General features: G+C 42.1%; 1 long non-coding RNA gene across 3 annotated transcripts in view; it reads left to right on the top strand.

Moving 5' to 3' along the window:
• LOC135313445 (uncharacterized) overlaps window positions 1-20,361 on the top strand; it is a 26,814-nt gene extending 6,453 nt beyond the window's left edge. Inside the window, exons 1-4 of one of the 3 annotated variants that reach the window (XR_010373088.1) lie at window positions 9,792-10,044; window positions 14,396-14,565; window positions 15,183-15,262; window positions 19,674-20,361. This is a non-coding gene — a long non-coding RNA (uncharacterized LOC135313445). Of the gene's footprint in view, window positions 1-9,791; window positions 10,045-12,283; window positions 13,352-14,395; window positions 14,566-15,182; window positions 15,263-19,673 lie in introns of those variants that run through there. The other 2 variants (XR_010373089.1, XR_010373090.1) reach the window with 2 other exon arrangements.

Here is a 20,361-nt window from a genome sequence, read left to right as displayed (position 1 = left end):
CTTCCAACCCCTACCTTTCTATGATTCTGCAATTCTATGCGCATTGGTTTCTGGGCTGGAAAACACTTCAGAGCATGTTTAATTTACTAGCGTGAATCTAACTTTCACATTCTTGTCCTCAATCCTTTCACTCCAGTTAAAATGAGCTTTCCAGCAGCCATGGTCTCTCTGCTCCACCTAACCTACATAGACATCAGTCACTAGAGGTTACCACAGTCCTCCTCAGCTTTTGTGCCTAAGGGCAGAGAGAGGCTGCTGTTCATGAGCAAGCATAAAAGCTTAAAATCCAGGATTTTACTCCTCAGGCTACAAAACATGGGTTCTTTTAGGTATGTTGGCAGAACTCTGTAGGGGAGGTGCAGAGTACCCAGGCCAGAGGTGTTTTTCCTGCCCACGTGTTACCTGCCTGCGGGCTGCCTGCGTCACTCAGATAGGGGCAGACTCTCATCCATGCTGGAGGTGCTTCCAGTAGAGCTATGATTTTTTTTTCTTCTTATTTCTAGCTAGCATCACTGTGTTGACAAAACTTTGTAGACAATTCTGACGCTTCCCATATCTAGTAAGGGAGCGGCCTTCAATTTTAAATATGATTAAAAACTGCCCAGGAGCATAAGACAATAGCAATTTTCTTGGCACCTTGACTCAAAAAGCGAGAAGCAAGCATGTCCTGATTGGCCTTGAGGTGATGACCAATGTAGAAACTAAGCAGCAAGCAAGATGGATTTGCTTTCCTTTCAAAGTGTGGGTGAAAAATGCTTGCGAAATGGATGGAGTAAAAAATGAACAATGAGTAAAATGCACGCTGCTTCAACTGCCAGTTCATCCTTTATTAGGATGCAGAAAGCCTCTGACTTCAATAGGAAATGTAGATTCCTATCAACTTATTAGTCATAAAAGTACTGATGATCTTTGAGAAACCATAATAGTCTTAACCAGGAAGATTGAACTGGCTTGAAATGTGAAATGTTGCCAGCATAAAAATGTTGGCTATATAAGCAGACACAATGCTCTCTAACCAGTTTAGCTTTACTGGCAAAACTCTTGAAGTAGAGCCAGCTGCATAAAAAGAAAAGTATTTTGCTGGTTAAGATGCTCAGGAACATGAGTGATTAATGGAAGTTGAAAAAATTACTAGATGCTGTGAGAAAGCCTTTGTGCTAATTTAGCTGCTTTAACACAATCTCAAAAGTATAGAGTCTTTTAGACCATAAAGCTCTGTTTCTAAACGGTATCTGTTTCAGATGCTTCTGATGCCTCCTTCGGCCCTTTCGTGCTTATTAAATGCAGGTGCCAGACATGAGGTATCTGTGGTTAGATACCAGCACTGTAAGCCAGGAGTCATGTGGACCTATAACTCAAACATCCCACATGCAAATGTCCTGAAGAAGGGCTGTGGGGACAAATCTTTTCAATATTGTCCAGCTATAACAACTGGACAGAAGGAAAAAGCACTGAGTTGCTGTAGTGTTTTCTAGGTATTAGTGGTTATTTTCAGGGTTGCTAGTGAAGGCAATACAAGTGAAATACCCCAAATGTAAAATAATACATTGGTTCTCATTATTTATGTTATGGGTACAGCCAAGGTTTTCACAGTTCATACCAGAATGGAAAAAAATACTAGTGGGTAGTCTATGTGCTTTGAGACTTGCTTATAAAAGATTACCAGTTAGAAGTTAGGAACTTCGTGTTCTCTCTCTTTTTGTTTCTTATTAGGTAAGGTAAGAAAAATGCATACAAAACTTATAAGAGAGCATTGCACAACCAGCAGCAGAAATCCTTGTGCCAGAAGTTCTCCTGCTGTACGCTGAAAGAGCTCATCCATTACAATGTTTGGTGTTAAACCACTGGGGGACAGAGATGGAAAATGTCTGGCAATTCTGGAAACAAACAAACAAACAAAAAGGCAAGGAAACGCCTCTATGTTTTACATTTTTCCTTTTGTTTTTTTTTTTTTTTCATACCAGAAAACTTCTGGAAATTCTGTCAAAAATCAAAATTTTTGTTTTAAATATATACATACAGGAACAAAACTATTTACTACTTTAGGAATGAGATATGTATAGTTACCAACACAGCTTGCACGCAGAGATTTCTGCTGAGAATATTTACGGCATAGCACTGTACCAATTCTTCACTTCTAAGTAGCTATTCACATACCTATTTACTAGAGGTGGAATCCTACTACCATGGGGCTATTTATTGTCTCTTTTTCCTGTTGATACCTCTAAAATGGAGGGATATCTTTCACAATGCAAAACATTAATATTGTGGACTTGTAAATAAAATGGGAAGTCATAGCCGTAGGGCCGAGAAATAATATATAAATTAAAACTGATATTATAATGCAGATAGAGAAGGAACTCATTTTTAGAGAGCTTGGAGAATAACCATGACATTCCTATGTGTTTTCATTGCACTGTGATTGAATACACTATAGCATTATGGTATATTTAATTTAGACTGGAAATAAATCTGGCATCCACTATGTGAGAACTGTAATTGCCCAGTACCAGCAATTTTACAATGTGCTGTCTTTATTTGGAATAGCTACTAGGAAGAATTCTAAAAGCCTGTAGTGTAACAATAATAATGTAATTTTAAAATTCACTCTAAAATTTCTCCACATTGTGAGTGAAAACATTTAATATCAAAGCAGATTTTTTTCCATTTTCCAAAAAAGAAATAGTAATTTGTCCTTGTCTTGCATTTAAAAAAATAATAAACAGGAAGCTTTGCTTGTACCTCTTTCCTTTACTTCCATATGTTCATGCCACAAGGCGAGAAGCTGATACAATTTCAACAGTATCCTAACGCTCATAAGAAAAAGCAAATTCCTAGCAATAAATTTGCTGATAGTTTTCCAAATTAGAAGATGCAGAACTTAGCTCCTAAATTAATGCAGCAGAGATACAACATCAAGTATACGTTGATCGAGCTGGATGTAGACTGTGTAGTGACCAAAAGCTCTCTGCCCCAGCCAGGCTGCGGGTAAGACCTGTGGAGTTGCAGGGTACAAGATTCCCAAATGGTCACCAATCTGCCTGCGAGCACTTACCAACACCACAGGAGAGTCAGCAGGAGAAAAGCCTGCTTGTGCAGCATCCACTGTGGCGCAGGCTGATGCCTTAGCTTCAAAGCATCTTTTTCTTCAGCCAGTTAGTCAGGAGACATGACACTGGCATGTTAAAGCATCAGGCATACCTTTCCTTCTAGCAATCCTGCTGCGGAGACAGCTGTATCCTGTAGAGGGAGGGAGAATTGGAGTTATAATTTGTCTGGACGCTAAAGCAAGGTTTGTTACAGCTTGCCCATCAAAGCCCTTAGATTTCTCCTAGATAAAAGATGGGCAAGGTTACTTACATCTACTTCTGTGAAGAAGTTTGAGATGTACAGACAGAAAGCATTAGACAAGCACTGTGTTTGTCTTTTTGAAATAAAGCACCAAACAGTTAAAAACTATTGAAAAGCTATACAAATGTGACTACTTGACAGCAATCTTTGAATGTGCATTGATTTAGACACCTTTGCAGGCATGAAAACAAGCCTCTTGCTTTTAGCATTTTGACACATACTTCTTCTCACTGTAGTTCAGACCAATTGATTGGTCTGCATGGCTAGGGCAAGTTTGTGTATCAATCACGGGACATGACAGGTAATCCTTGGCTTAAGGACTTGTCTGTGTTAGACTCTTTTAGGCTTAAAATTTCCACCATTTATTTCTCTTGGTGAAACCCATTAATTTTGTGAGAATGAGAGTAGGGTAAGACCATCTGGGGTACATCATGGGCATGATTAGCAATGTTGGCCTGACTACATGGCTGTGCACCCCGTGCATTGTCAGTCTGTTGTCTGTTGCACTGGCTAAGTAAGATGCAGGTAATGTAGAATCAAGATCTTTCCTGTTTGCACTTATGTGGCATTTGGCCCCATCCCTACTCACTAAACAGCTGTCATCCTGGCAGGTTTTTATTGTTATGATTTTTTAAAGAATGAAGCAAAACCTTGTGGTTAATACTCAGGTTTGTACTCTTCAGTGCCTGTTCTCAATCATCTTTCAGATAACTATTCCTTCCTCCCTGGCCTCTCAGCTGAAGCAGCTAGCACCTTTTCAGTTTGAATTGCTGATACTTGAGACTCTTCAAATGGGACTGCAAATCAGAGGGTGAGACCACTGCTGACAGATGTGATCTGTAAGGCTTTGCACTAACAGGTATTGTGTGCTGTGTAAGTCTGTGGATGCTTGTCGGTGTTAAAACTGGGAAGTGAGCAGCCTAACACTGTTGTGAAGAAGGCAGCACACATTAACAGTTCATGTAAGGTAATTTTCTTCCCCTCCTGCTGCAAGACAGTCCCTATAAAATTTGATAGACAGGTCAGACTGCCCCAGTTCATGAGATTATGAATGTGTGCAAACTGCAAAATGTCATTGGGACAAAAAGAAGCTAGGTATTCTCCAGCAGAAAGCATTTAGCCTAAGCATAATACCAATACAACTTTCTTTATCCAAGGTCTCATCCAGAGGTAACAACCATTCACTGGTGCTCACAAAAATCCTGTGAGAAAATTCTGTGTAACATATCTCAATTCAATGGAACTGTATCCACTTTTTTTAAAGCTAATTAGAGCATGCTTTGAAACATTTTCCTTGAAGTATTTGCAACCCTGACACCATAGCAGAGATAGTTCTGGCAAGACAGAAGGAGCAAGCCACCAGGGACAAAAGCAAGACATTTAATCTCTCTTATAAAAGCAAAAAAGTAAACAAGCTGTAGAGTTGGCAAAGGATAAATATAAAGTTTAAAACTCATTCAGGGGGACATTTTTTTCCTCCCCTCTCTCCTTTGAATGTCAGTGTCCCTCAGCATGACTCAGCCATGCTGAGGCTAGACAATGAAGCAGAGACAACGCCAGCAGGGTCTCCCAGCTCTCCCTTTCAGCCACCAAAGACAACTGCCACACTAAGCAAGCAACAGTATGGAGGCGAAGGCAGCAAGGGAAAGCTTAAACATGCTGAAGTTCTTTGGTTAACTGCGGTTGACAACAGCTGCCAGAAAGGGCTCCTTCAAGACACAGTATGTAAAACAGCAAGCCTCAAGCATGCACGTTTCAGTTGCATGGTTTCTTTATTCCAACAAAGGAACTTTTCTTCAGCAGCAAATAATCAGATCTATTACTGGGAACCATTACTGGCAGGAGAGCAGTTTCTGCATGTTGGTGGGGCCCCAGGCCATCTTGGTGACCTCTGGCCAGTTTAGGCTTTAGAACTGAGTGAAACATCAAGGACCAATTCTGAGAGTGCAGTGATGCCAGTATCAACAAACCAGCTGTAGAAACATTTCATCAGTTTAATATTCTGTATTCATTACAAAGTCTTGCTACACCACAGCCCATTGTAGTCAGCTGCAGACACAATCCAAGGTCACTGTGACACAACCTATAATCTCTGCTTAACCGTTTTTAGTCTGCTGAAGTTTCTCGCTTCTCTTTCACTTTTCCAGAGCCTAAACCCCGCTTGATCACTAAAACCCTCTGCACTGCCTGGCTTTAACCACTGGGTGCCAGGGGCCTCCCAGCAGGAAGCCACTCATGCACCGGCTCATCCTCCTGTGATGGGAATGCTGCCTGCAGACATGCAAAGGCTTGTGAATAAACCAGTGTGATGTTCTCCAAAGCAAGGCATAGGGTGTGAGTGTAGAGCACACTGATCTGCTGGCTTCTGTAACGTGAATCGCTTGTAGATTTGCAGGGCATCACACAAAATGTGTCAAGAGGCCAGTGTTCAACCACTTCACCTAGCTGTGCTTGTGCTCATTTTGAATTTGTGATAAGGGCAGATGTGTGAAATATGCTGGGCTGTGAGGTGCACCCTGGGCAGTGGTAGATCAAGCTGGCCTCAGGTGCTTATGTACTTCAAGAAATTGCATGTCCACATCCATATCCTGTCGCTGGTCCTGCAGCTCAGGCTGCCCACAGAGTTGGGACGTAATGACAGCTGTAAAGTTATGACCGTGGCCCAGAACTGCAACAAGAACCCCATCAGCTCATTTTGTATGAGAACAGGTGAGAAAACAGTCACCATTAGTTTAAATTACATATCAGTAAGCAAAAGGATTCATATCCTGTTATCAAGTAAAAGCTGCCGTCATTCAGGCCCCTTTTGTTACAGTTGCTGCCTTTTATAGGTTTGAAATTACAATTATGAAGGGCTTATTTCTGCCTTACTAGCTAGGATTGTCTCTTCATTCTGTGTTAATATGCTGGCTAGTTTAAAGAAGTCCGGGTTTAAGTGCTAGGAAATAGTAATAAAATCACAAAGCCTCAATTTATTTCAACAATGCCTTGATCATGCAAATAATTGCAGCAGAAAACAATCAAAAAGTAGCTTCTTTCTCTGATTGTTTTGGGTGGCTTAAAACTCAGAAAAGATGAAGTATACCCCATACACTCAGAAAAGCCTCTAGTAGTGCCTCAAAACAGAAGAGCAGAATTGTAAAAACTAAGAAACTGGAATATAAATTATATCCCTCTTTCTTCTGCTAAAGCTTTGCCTCATCACAACCACATGCTCATCATAAGGGTAAATGTCAATAAAAATGCTTTTAAAATGTCCTTCCTGTATTATTTACATCACCGTGAGCTATTAAAATTAAAGGGCTCTTTAAAACAAGATTGATTTTTCATTATTTATCTTCTGTTGCCACTGTTCACTTCCTCGGGTGTAAGTAGTAAATCCCCAGAGGGGTGTTTCATATCTATATAAATGTATATTAGATGCTTTGCTTCTGGCTTTTTAGAAATAGTGCAAATGCAGGTGTATTTGTGCCTCTATAATTCCAGGACATGAGCCAGCCTCTCAAAGAACCTTCCTGTTGGCAGCCTCTACTTTACTGTCTTCTGCAGAGTTTTGTAACATATCCAATATCAGTGACCGGGCTGTGTAAGGTGACAATTGCTGTAGACTACTGATTTGCTCTGTTGTGGAAATTCCTATCTCAAATTATTTGGAGTCAAGAGGTGTCATTCAGTGTCTTGAACCTGCCGTGGCCAGCCAGTTGTGTCTACAGCCTCTGTGTGTGTGCGTCTGTGCATGCGTGTGTGTTTGCATGCACATGCAGAGAATAAGGGCTTTGATGAGTACTCCTATGACTGTGTCAGTACAAAACAAGCTGGCCTGAGACAGCCATCACTTTCACATAGATTTAGTCCTTTCTAAAGTGGGAATAATGCAATTTCCTTACTTGATGTCTATCATAAACTAAGAACGCATTGTCTGCTGTGAGAACTGCTTAATTTTATGCTTGCATTTCTGTTCACCTCAGAACAGCAGAAATTATCTAATTATGTTAAGACTTCAGATTATGTTTATGTGAAACATTATGCCACAAATTGAATCCACCTAGCTCTCTTTGGCCTCTTACCAATAGCATAAGAATGAAATATGAAATAGTACAAATTAATTGCCTTTCTATTAAGGAAATCTCTTCGAGCAGATTATGCAAGATATATGGAAGGAGTCTTCATCCCCAATGCATGTCATCTATTACATAGTAAATGCAGCATGTTTAACAGAAATTAATACCAACTTGCTCTAGAAGAAATACCTGTAATCATTGTGTGTGCATTTATTGTATCTCTCAGTTCTCATTCCCAAAGGTGTGGTTTGGATGGAAACATAATGAACTTCATTTGAAAGAAGTGGAGCCCTGAAACTTGCATTTCTTTTGCCAGCATTGGGACTATTTCAGTCAGAAACAGGCTGGGATTTACGGGAAGCCCTCTTGCAGCAGGAAGCACCAAACAGAAAAACCTGCCAGCAGCATTCATACATATATATGAATATATATATACAGGGTGAGTATGCCCAGGTGCCAGCTGGTCCGTGATCTCTGCCCAGGTGAGCACAGCATGAGGAAGGAGCATGAACTGGCTTTTGCAGTGCAGGACAGGGGTGTGGGACCACGGTCAGGGTGCCCAAGGCAGAAATACCTCTGTTGACTTGCCCTGGGCTGTACAGGACCCTAGTAGCAGGCAGAAAAATCATAGAATCATGGAATAGTTTGGGTTGGAAGGGATGTTAAAGACCATCTAATTCCAACCCCCCTGCCATGGGCAGGGACAGACCAGGTTGCTCAAAGCACCATCCAACCTGTCCTTGAACACTTCCAGGGAGGGGACATCCACAGCTTCTCTGGGCAACCTGCTCCAGTGTCTCACCACCTTCACAGTAAAGAATTTCTTCCTAATAGCTAATTTAAATCTACCCTTTTTCAGTTTAAAACCGTTACTCCTCATTGTATCACAACACTCCCTGATAAAGAGCTCCTCCGCATCTTCCCTCTAGGCCCCCTATAAGTACTGGAAGGCTGCTATAAGGTCTCCCTGGAACCTTCTCTTCTCCAGGCTAAGCAATTCCGACTCTCTCAGCCTGTCATAGGAGAGGTGCTCCAGCCCCTAGTCGTCTTCATGGTCCTTTTCTGGACCCATTCCAACAGGTCCGTGTCTTATGCTGGGGGACCCATGCTCAACGCAGCACTCCGGTTGGGGTCTGACAAGAGTGGAGTAGAGTAGAGGGGCAGAACCACCTCCTTCAACCTGCTGGCCACTCTTCTTCTAATGCAGCCCAGGATGCAGTTGGCTTTCTGGGCTGCAAGTGCACATTGCTGGCTCACGCCTGTACTGATATTGGGGATTGCCCTGACCCGGGTGCAGGCCTTGCACTTGGCCATGTCACATTTTATGGGGTTCACACAGGCCCACCTCTCTGGCAACTTCATCTGCCAGTTCCCTCAGGACCCTTGGATGCATCTCATCAGGCCCCATGGACTTGTGCACCTTCAGGTTCCTTAGATGGTGTCAAACCTGATCATCTCCTATGGTGGGCAGTACTTCATCCTCCCAGTCCCTGCCTTTGGATTCTGTGAGGTGAGCAGTGTGGCTTAAGCACTTGCTGGTGAATACCAAGGCAAAAAAATTTGTTGAGTACCTCAACCTTCTCCATGTTGGTTGTAGCCAGGTCTCCCATTTTGCTCATTGGGGAGGTACACTTTCTTTCATCGTCCTTTGTTGAAGAAATCCTTCTTATTTTTTATGTCCCTAGCCAAGGTCCTGCACTCCCAGGCCATATCCCTGTAACCTCTCCAGGATGTATATCCCTGTCTCTACTGCCTAAGCATTTTGGTTTTGTATGGATATGATAGCCAAGGTTTCTTTTCCCTGAGCCTACAAGGCTCAGGGGAACTATGCTTTCAGTAAGAAAGCCCAAAGCCAGATTTAGCCAAAACTTAAATATTTAATTTCAATTCAGGCTCTGACAGCCTTTGATGTCCGTGTTGCTATTCTTCTGCAGGAGTCAGCACAAGTTCCCTCCTGATTAAGAAATGGAACAGCCCAGGAACAACGAAGTACACCAAGATAAAATCATAAAATTATTTCCAGAGCTGTGGGGCACCTAACTCTGTAGTGGCGACAGGCACGGAGCAGTTGAGAGGTGGTGTTGGGGGTTGAAAACAAACAAAACATTTTGCATATGTCCTTTCATGGTGCTGCAGGCAGCGCTGTCCTGAGACACACAGCTATGGTGTGCTGTGCCCAGCAGCTCTGCTTCTGCAAGGGATGCAGAGCAGGAGCTGTGACACCATGAGCATGCGAGGTGCGAACCGAGCTGTGGTGTTGCAGGAGGGGGCTGGCAGTGGTCTGGCTCTCATGTGCAGCACATGAGGAGGGCATGGTGACATCAGGCAGGGGCGCTGCAGGCAAGGGGTGGCAGGCCACCTCCCTGGGCAAGGGGGACAGGGGCAGCCAGCAGTGACAGGAACTGTCCTCTGCATCAGTTGCTTGCTTCTGAAAGCATAACATTCTTGTGTTTATATACTAAGTACCCCATTGGTTCTTAGTAATTTAATTTAATTGATTTTTTTTTTTTTAAATTCAGAACATTTTATGGCTATGGTGATTTACGATCTTTTCCTCTCAGTAAACTGCAGAATGGAGCTTGCAAAAACCCCAGCCACCTAGGACATGCTGTATTTAATTCTGGCACCCAAGGTATGTAGTTTGATGTGTTATCTGAACCTTTTGCCATGCTGAGAAGAGCACCTAAGCTTTGGTGTGCTTGTTGTTTTGTTTCCTGCTCACTGGTACATCCGGCAAACAATCCGACTTCATTCCTTGTCCCCACAATGACAGCATTATACAATGCCACAGATCAGCATCAACTGATGCATGGCACCTCATGGTACCAGAGACTGAATCAAAGGGCTACTGAGGAGTGTCACAGCCTTAAAAAAATTATGTGGCCGAACCTAGAATTTGTTTTGTTTTGTCTCATTTTGTTTTGATATCTGTTGTTTAAACCAGGCTCCCCAGTATTTCTCTGTTAAAAACATCTTTGACAGGGTTATAAAGTTACCTTAGTTGAAGGGCGCCTAACCAATGACCACGAGTCTAACATCAACCCCAGGAAATCATTCCTTGGCTTACAGCTACTGCTGTTGCCCTGTCACTGGAGTACTTGGGTGCTTTCCCCCAGGCTGTGCATTTTCACTGTGACAGATTGTATCTGAGGAAGAGCCACAACCTGGGGAATAGGAGCTCAAGGAAGACGATTGCAGACATGGTTTTATTGGTAGAGTGTTCCTCTGGCAACCATATGTTTGCTGAGGATTTGTGTCAGCTCAGGAAGAGAATTTATGTGTGGAACAAAGGCTGGACATTGGTGGCTGACTTTATCGTTTCAGTGTATCCACATACTGTACAACCCTGTGATTACAAAAGGCAATGAAAATACAGTGGCGTAAACCATGCCTTAAAGGATTCTCCGCTTTCACCTGTAACTCTCCATGCCAATGCTACATGGGAGTGTTGCTGCCTGAATCCTCATGTTGTGATGTCTTGCCAATATACAGTGATGTAACGTTATGCAGCTTCATTATGCAGTGACACAAATACCATGGAGATGAAGCACTGCTTCCAAGAAAAATTGCTTTCAGTAGTAAAAAAAATGCTTAAATCAACACAAACACAGGTTTTTGGTAGTAAGGGGGCCTTGTGTCACCAATTATTGGGAATCAGCATGTCTGGAAATGAAGCAGAATGAATTCTTATATCTTCAGATACAAAGTTATTGTTTGGACAAGTATAGTTAGTTTATACCTCAGGGGATGTATCTAAAAGTAGGACCTCCTATACCAATCTGGAAACAGCTGAACCATGTGTCAGTTTGTTATGCCTTTTCTCTGCATTGTGATTGTAATATGCAGTGAAGTAAGGTGAATGTGGGACAGAATATAACCACTACAGCAGTTCTGCCAGCAATACTTACAATGTGTCTCCGCTAGTGTTTTAGTTCAGATAAGTGTATTTTTGATGCAAATCTCCCAATCATCTCTATAGCCTGTGTTTAATTTAGCATCGGGGGCTGATTTTGGAGTACAGGGACTAGATTCTGTTGAATGAAATTAAACTGGAAAGTGTTCTCCAGAAGTGCACCTAACGTGCTCAGACCTCAACAGGCATTCAGTCCAGGGGACCCAACCGAAGGTGGTTTGAATTGAAAATAACTGGAACATGCATAGTGTGCATGTCAGATTCTCAGCATCAGCTGTGTGTGTAGAACATCTCCTCTACAGATGCTTGGCCTACTTGACATTACCATGCAGATGTAACCCTACCTGATTGTTAAGAGGAGTTGAGAAGACCTACAGAAAATCAGGCTTCTAAGGTTTTCTTTCCCCTTCCCCATATATTAAATGGGCCGAGTGAAAATTCTGCTCCTCCATAGACTATGATCATTAGTGAATTAGTGCTTACACAGTATCACCGCAAGTGACATGTCATTGCTGTAAATGTACTGAAAATTGTGAGGAAACTATGTTATTTTATTCTATAGCTTCTAAAATATTTCACAATTTATATAACCGGCAAATACTTCAGTTGTTGCTGAAAATGCAGCCACTTCTAGAGTGTAATGTGTCAGCTGAGTCAGCACACAAAATTACAATATAACTACAGGAAGAGGGGAAAAATGGGGGGAATTGCATAAAGAAACCCATGTTCTAGGTAAAAAAAAGCAGCATATTGCAACCTTAATTGGATTTGGACTAACATTTGCCTCTGCTTTTATGATAAGATCCAATGTGATTTTTAAGCACTCAGGATCCTCTCAGCTATATTTCATTGGGAAATATAGTCTGGAAATGCTCTAACTCAGTAAACTGAGGCAGGGGCAGAAGTTCTAGGGAAAAATTGTTTCTATAGTAGAGTAAAGAGAGTACTCAGAGCATCCTTGATATTTTCCTGACTGCATTTCTAAAAGGAAAGGCATCTGAGATACTGTTTAATGTAAGGACTTACATTGATAAGTAAATCTTAAACAGTCTTTGGAGAAAGTGGGATGTTAGTTAGTTACAGAAAAATATGCTGTATTTCCAACAGTTCATACTAGAGCTTTTTTTCTTAAGCAGAAGCAAACAGGAAACAACTCTCTCAGTATTGCCACTGATTCAGATTTGATTCAACTAGGAAAGAAAAGTCTGTAGTTAAAAAAATAATTAAAAAACCTCTTTCCTTCCTGGAACAGGAAATGTAAAAATAGGAATAGTCTACTTCCAAATCCTGCTAAAAGAGGTGAAAATACCTAATTTCTTTGCCAAAAAAAAAAAAAAAGGGCTCTACCTTGGTTTTTAAAAGGCAAGTATAATGACCTAACCAGTTTCAGATATGAATATGCAGCATATTAAAAAAAGCTCTTTCTGAAGTGACATTCAGAACACTAAAGCATACAGAAATCCTAACTTCCTTGTTTTTCAAGACCACTGTCACAAGCTCCAAAACAGTGTCAATCAATTTAAGCAATATGTGAACTATGAACCACCATTGATCTATAAAATTTAAGAGTACAGGCAACAGAACACTTGCTGACTTCTGACTGTTGGAAGCCAGTAAGCAGTATCAGTACTCCAGTTAAACTCTCCAGTTAAAATGGCTGTGATTATAACATGTAATTTGATTTTTTCTGAAATCACAGCATTGTATCAACTAGATGTCAGGTGCTATATTTATTAAGCTCTAATTGACGAACACTAGTAGAATATAAAATGTTCCAGAGACTCCCCAGTTTTTCTTTTTTCCTTTTCCCCAGAAGACTATTTGGCTTGTTAATTACAAAAGGTTGAGAACCACTTTTCTTACAGCCCAGGTTTGGGTTTGTATATTGATTCTAAGTTAGAAAATTCCTGTCCCAACTCTCGCTTTTTCTTGGTCAGCTTAAAGCCACAGTTTGAAAAATGGATGCCTTGGTTTTTCATATGTTGAAGAGAGGCTTCATGTTCAGAAGACTCACTAGTCTAAATAGGTAAGCCTCAAATACTGTGCAGTTCAAAGCCTAGGCATCTTGAAGTGGGAGTGTCGGAGTCTAAAAATCTCGTCTGCAGGAGTCATGAGAATTGCTGTGTTTGAACAACTATTCCCATTTCTCAAGATAAGGAGGCAGCAGAGGAGGCTTGAGTTTTTCAGCTCTGATGCGTGGCCTGCAACTTGACTAAAGAAGCAGTCATGTTTGGAGAGACTTGAATAGATGAGCCTCTCTCAAAATGCTGAGGCCAACTCTCCTCCCATCTAGAGCAGAGAGGTTTCTTTCAGAATACTTTCTTGGCTGCATCCAGCAACCTGCGCTCACCTCCTTCTGCAAATACAATCTACATGATTAGCTGGAACTGAGTCAACACCCCCAGACTAAAGCACAGGATACAGGAGGATTTTATTACAAGTTGGGTTTCCTGGAGGGAAGTCCAGCTAAAGAGGAGGATCGCATTCTCCCCAGTCTATTGTTCAGTCAGACTTGGCCCCTGGCCTTTTCTGTTTATTTATTCAGACAGCCCATCTCCTTGCATACCAATCTGTACATGTACAGTAAACACTGGAAGCTCATCATAGTGGTGATAATGCATTGCAGCTACAAGAATCCACATCTTCCTGGGTCAGCTGCTAATCTTGAATCTTTCTACCCTCTTTTCCCTGCTGCCAGGCTCATGCAAGAAGGTAGGTGCAGGTACTCTGTATCCTGTGCACACAGACTGTCATTCCCCTGAGCACTGCTGCATACTGCAACTTTCATCCAAAGAAAAAAAATATGTTTATGTCAGCAAAATGTCTTTTTCAAGGGTAATGGAGGTGACAAAAGATTTCATTGCTTAAATTCTCATGTTTATAACATAGAAAGACTTTTTTTTGGTTAATGTTATGACCACTGTGTGTAGAGAAGGGCGCAATATGGAATCAGATTATGGCTAGTTAGAATTTACTTCATTGACTTTGAAGTTCAGGCTGTGGCTACATATTTGGCAGCAACATAGCTTCACTCATGTTAACCCAGTTATTTCTCTTTCCCTCCTCCCAGGAACGTGTGCCATCCTTGTGCCATGGAGTTTTCCTCAGCAGGACATCTGCCCTTATTAGATGTTGGAAGACATAGAAATGAAAATAAATTCAAACACGTCTGCAGTTGTAGAGAAGAAGTGGTTGAAGTGCAGGGAGCACCTCTTGCTAGCTTTAACTTAGCTAATACAGGTGAAAATAGTGGTGGAGATGACTGAGAGAAGTCATCTTTCCATATGCTTTTCCTGTTCCAATGGTCCGTCCAAGGCATCTACTTTTGGCTACTCTTGGAGGCAGAAAACTGAGCTAAAGCACCCATTCTGGCCATTAATATGTTACACAGCCTAACCAAAAGCAAGCTGGCTGGGATCCCTGCTAACCTGCCTAAGCTGAGATCTCTGCAGTCGGACAGTTTCCCTACTTCCAGTTGCCGTAACAGTTGTACAATTAGACTAAGCAAATGTCTTTCAGTGGTAGAACTACTAATTTTTAAACAGGTTGATCATTAGTGGTGAAAATGGATCTGTCAGAGAACATGTAGCTGCACTTGCTTTTGCTTCTCACTTCCAAAATCCCCTGCATAGGCCTGAGCATCACCTCTCCCTCACTGAGCAACCCCATGCACTAGGTGCAGCCTAATACAGAGTCCCTTCATAAGGTGCGTTCCCTAGCTGCAGGTGAGCACCAGAGGAGTCTCTTGCTCTTTGCATGTGTACCTCATGTGGTTAATCTCCCAGTCCATGTTGTAATGCAGTGCTAGCCCAGGCATTGCTTTACTGAGGTCTCATTAAAGCTAATTTTTCCCACAGTTCAGGACTGTGCCGTTCCTTAGCCATGACCTAGGATGTGAGAGAGGATGCCGGCCCAGGGCATAGTGTGTGTGGATCCAGTGAGTAATAATCCAGAGTAAATTACTGTTTACTTGGAATGTTTTTGCTGGTTTGATTTCACATGTTTCAGCAAGGTGTGAAAATGGTGGGGGAGGGAGGGAAGGAAAAGAGGTAGGCTGGTTTATTTGTTGAATTTTTTTGGTTGGAAAGCTGAAGTGTTGGCCCTGTGTCTGTTCTAGTGAGTTGGCAGTACACACACACACACAGAATCTCAGATTTCCTTTATGAATGGCTGGAATTCCACTCTTGCCTAGCAGAAGGGTAAGTTCCACACAAAGAACAGTCTCTGTGGAGAGTTTTTGAAAATAAATCAAAAAGCTGGGAGACTGAGAAAAAATCTGAGAACTGGAGATGTGTCAAACCGATTTGTCCAGCTTCATATTGGCACAGTCAGGATATGACTCTTCCATGCAAACATAGAGCCCTAGACACAGATTCCACAGCTGGTGTGCAAACACCCATGTTAGGACTCTGGAGGAGAGTATGTCTGTACACACAGCATTTGGCCACCATACAGTATTGCTCGTAAGCAATATGAACACGTCCATACGGGATTCTCCAGTTAAATATATTTATTCTGGCAATCACAAGCTGAATCCCCCAAGTGCACAGGCCCTACTGGCTTGCAGAGGCTCACCCTTTGCAGACGATTGATACACGGTCTGCACCTTCATTTAAGCATCACTTTTAGCATCTTACATCCTTCCACTTTATGGTGCCTTTGTGGTACAAAGGCTCTATCTGATAACAATAGATAATTTAGGATCAGATAACATGAAGGAATACTCCATGAAGCTGTCCTTCACTTTACAATCCTCATAACTACCAGAAGCTGTGCATATTGTGGGTATCTGCATCTTACTCTTACTCTGAATATTCAAATGCCCCTATTTGTCCACCAAGCCTTCTCTGCCTCTCTAGTTTAATCCTATCCTAACACCTAAAGGTATCTTCCAGTTTGGCTCAACCTCAGCACTGCTACATCTGGAAGAAATGACCTGACAATTATAGCAGGAGTCAAGAGCAGATGAGTAAATAAGCACTGAGGTGTAAACACATAACTTCAGACTATGGCACCTGGCTGCATTCTGTTGTTCCTCCCTTTAACAAGGAAGGCAGGGTCACCTCTGGGAGGTGAGGCTATGTTGTCAGCGACTGAGCCAAATCAGTGGCATATGCCATACAACAACAAATGAGAAACCTGCTCCAAGGGGAGGAGGCATGTCTGCTCATCATCCCACAAATGTGGGACGGCTGGGAGGGTTCAAGTCTCTCCCGCATTCTTTCTGAATATAAATATAGGCAGAGGCATTGTGATCTCTTCTGGTGTGATACATGATTTCTTCTTGGCCCCTGACTAAACTGTTTCTTGTGCCAGTCAGCTCAGGAGGTGAACGTGTCCTCCTGCTGCGCCCACACAGAGTTGTTGACTTCATCTGGCTCAGAGAGCTACATCAAAGTGACAATGCTGAATGCATTTAGGTGTTTTAAGGAGAAAAACCTGTTTTCTCTCACTAAAGAGCTCTACCCCCAGTAGTGACTTTCACCACATAGAAGTGCTTCTGTCCCGCAGAGCATAGCATGGTCAGCAAGTGAGGTGTAGGAAGTGAAAAAAAGACAGACTGAAAACCAACAGATGAACCACAGCAAGTCAGGGCTGAATAAAGGAAGGCACCTTAGAAACCTCCTGTGATTAGAACAGCATGATTTGGCATCCATTCACCAGTAACAGTCATCTAACACCTAGTGATTCACTTGGTTTGCCATAAGAAAGATGTCTTATACCACGTGCATACTCTTTTGGATGTGCAGCTTTGAAAGACAATATTACCCAAAGCTTTTGCCAGCAGACAGGTGATACATGAAATATCAGACCTCTCCACGGCTGGTAACTGAGCCGTTGATCACCTTGCCAAAATTACCTACTGCAGTGACCTCTTTACTAGCACAGCCTGCAGATCCTAAATGATCTGAAAGTGATGGAACAGGCTCACAGCAAGGTAGCACACATGGCAGAAAAGACTGCAGTGGTGATTTCAGGGCTTTCCTCACCCTAAGTGCACACACTGAGGTTCTCCTGGGCTCTTAGGCTGGTATCACTGTGTGACTCACACAGCAAAGGGTCCAATTGCCTTTTTCCAATGCCACCAACAGAACAGAGTCAGGTCAAGCTCTCTGTGGGGAGCGAGGGCAGTGTCATTTTTGTAACCCAGTTCATCTTCCTGATCCAATGTGCAGTCAAATAGATACTTGGTGGTATGAGGGAGGGACAGTGCTGGGCAGAGCTAATGGCCAAAGCCAGTGTGAGTGCAGGATGGCCTTTTTCAGTGGTAATCACAGCTAATTTCAGTGAAACGGTGATGTGAGAAACTGCAGTAACACAAAGACAAGCTGAGAGCTGTAGTGATACATAGAGAAGGATGGGCCAAGAAAGGGATAGAAACTAAAAGGTATTGCTTTAAATGTGAGAAGTGAGGTCAATGACATTTGTAGCACTGTTCTGCATAGATATGAGTGAAGATTATATTTTTGAAAGCTGGAGGAGAAGATATCACAGTAATTTTCATATGAAGTGACTAAAGTCAGGCTGAGATATATTGCTCGCTGAATAAATATAGACATTATTTGGAAGAAGACACACAGAAAGTAACTGCAAAATGTAGACATTGCCAGAATATGAGAACCTAGAGAAAGAAAGGTCTCAGTTAAAAACAACGCCCAAATAAATGTGTATAGGCTGGAAAAGGAACAGACCGGACTGGAGTAGGGAGTACAACCATGCACTGGTAGTGAAACCGTTTTTGTGTATGTAAAATTACCTGGAGACAAGATGATGGAGAAGAAAAGTGACCAAAAGAAAAAGCCCTCCATTTGGAAGCTGAAGGAGGATACAATGATGAAGAAATTAAGGAGGTAGAAGAAACCACAAGAGGTCCATCAGGGAAAACAAAAGGCCAAAGGACAGTATTGTGTTTCAGAAATGACTGACAGGTCAGAGAAGATGATAACTGCTCTAAGAATTGACTGAAATGTGGTATTTAGAAAATGTGACATACCATTCTGATGCCTAAGGTATAGAAACTAGGTTGGATGTCTAGGATTCCAAGAAATGAATTTAAACATTCAGTTTACTGACCTTGTGAATGAAAGGTGAGAGGGAAATGGAGTGGATCGAGATGCTGGAAAGACAAATGAAGTCAGGAGTGGGATGAGAAATATTAAAGCAGGAGGTTGGAAACAAGGGTCTTTTCTGATTGCTTGTGTCCTTTGGAAATGTGTATTATGGTTTCTAGCAGAGGTCAATATAAAGAAGACTGGTTGCCACTGCCTTTGCCTGGCTACGATCTGTGGTGTGACTGTAAAGTATAACACACAAACATGCCTTAATTCTTTTCTTCATTTAGATCATCCCTCCCTGTGGGCTAGTTTGTCTTCTCCTCAGAGGTTTGCCACTGACATGACAAACAGTGCTCTCTACAGAGGAGGAAGCTTTAGAAACACAGAAATTAGAGACGGAAAATTCCTCTGTAAAAGATCAGCTAGCCCACTGTGCTTGGTAGGCCAAGGGATGAACACTGGCGTTGTGCTTATTTAAAATACCACAAGAAGTCTACCAGAGCAACTGCTCCACCAGACAGTGGATCTGACAGCCAAGCCATTGTAACACCACTCATCCTAACCTTTTTGCCTTATTTCACCCTAGTTTCTCCTTCCTCACAATAAAAATGCTCTCACTTCTGCAAACCTAAATCGTTGTTCTCCCATGGTACCTACTTTTTGTAGCTTTGTGTCCTACACCCTGTGCACAGCTGTATTTAGCTCTTTCAACTCATATGACAGCATCTTTAAATCAATCCTCATCACTTCTACTTTTTAAAAAAATTACTTCCTTTATGTTTGCTGGCATCTTTTTGGTTGGAAGATGTTCAGGACTGAATGCAGTATTCCAGGGGGTTTACACTACAATATCACTAACAGAGGCCTTTGTTACAGTTTCTGTTTATGAATGCTACTATCCCATTGTTTTTTCTGTTTTTTTTTTTTTCCTCCTCCCGTCATCTCAAATTACAGGCATGTCCAATTTACTGTCTGCTCTCCTGCTATTTTAGGTCTCTTTCAGCGTTACAGCTTCTGAGAATCCTTCTTCCCAATGAATAGCTGTGATATGAGTTATTTTCTGCCAGATGTAGTATAGCTGTATTTTCCCGTTTTTTAGGGAATTACGTTTTGTGTCCTGAACATCATTTGTGCCAGAGCTTTGTCTTGTAAAAGTAACAGAATAAAAGTATCCTCAACCCCACAGCTTGGAGGTGTTTCCCGCCCTTCCTGTCCCTAAGCTTGAAACCATAAATATTAATATTAAAAGAAACTAAAGAAAAAATTAATGGGTTTTTTTTGCTCTCTTTGCAGGAGTTGTTTAAGCTTCATGGCGTCACTGACATGTGGATTTTTCTCACTACAGCCCCAAAAGAAAGGTGGATTGCATTGCTAAATAATTTGCACAATGTCATTGAGGACTGCCAGACGTCTTGCCCTCGCTGCCTGAGCTGGGATGGGAGGTTGCTGCTCCCAGCTTATCCCCAGCTCTCTGCCCCACACTCCTTGCTAGCATCTGCAAGGTAACTTCAAGCATAGCTACTGCCTAATCCTTTGCTGTCAAAATCATCCACCCTAGTTGAAAATGTTTTCTCATTTGCTTGTGTGCCCTCTCTCTCTCTCACTAGACAGCTAGAGCAAATACATGCTATCCCAGCAGAGGGAACAGGAAAGAGATCTTTGGTGGGTAGGATAGGAATAAACTGAAGGACAGTGATCTCTTAACCTGGTTCAGCTGCAACCCTCAACTCTTTGAGAATTAGTGCCAGCATTAGGAATGCTCTTCAGAAATGATGACTCTCCTCATTGCCCTCCTCGTAGATCACACTGTGGGTCTTTTCCCAGAACTCCTTTCTGGGAAGCACATGATGCTGAAAACCTCTTGGATCACACAGCTAAAGCAAAGGCGATGTGTTGTGGGTTCATCCCATCATCAACTGCATTATAAAGCAAACCAATAAAAGGTCACATCTCTTAGTCACAACTCTTGTGGTTTGGCTCT

The sequence above is a fragment of the Phalacrocorax carbo genome, chromosome 5 (assembly GCF_963921805.1).
Source record: "Phalacrocorax carbo chromosome 5, bPhaCar2.1, whole genome shotgun sequence".
Classification (NCBI taxonomy): domain Eukaryota; kingdom Metazoa; phylum Chordata; class Aves; order Suliformes; family Phalacrocoracidae; genus Phalacrocorax; species Phalacrocorax carbo.
Note: the sequence above shows the minus strand (reverse complement) of the source record. Positions and strands in the feature narration are given on the sequence as shown.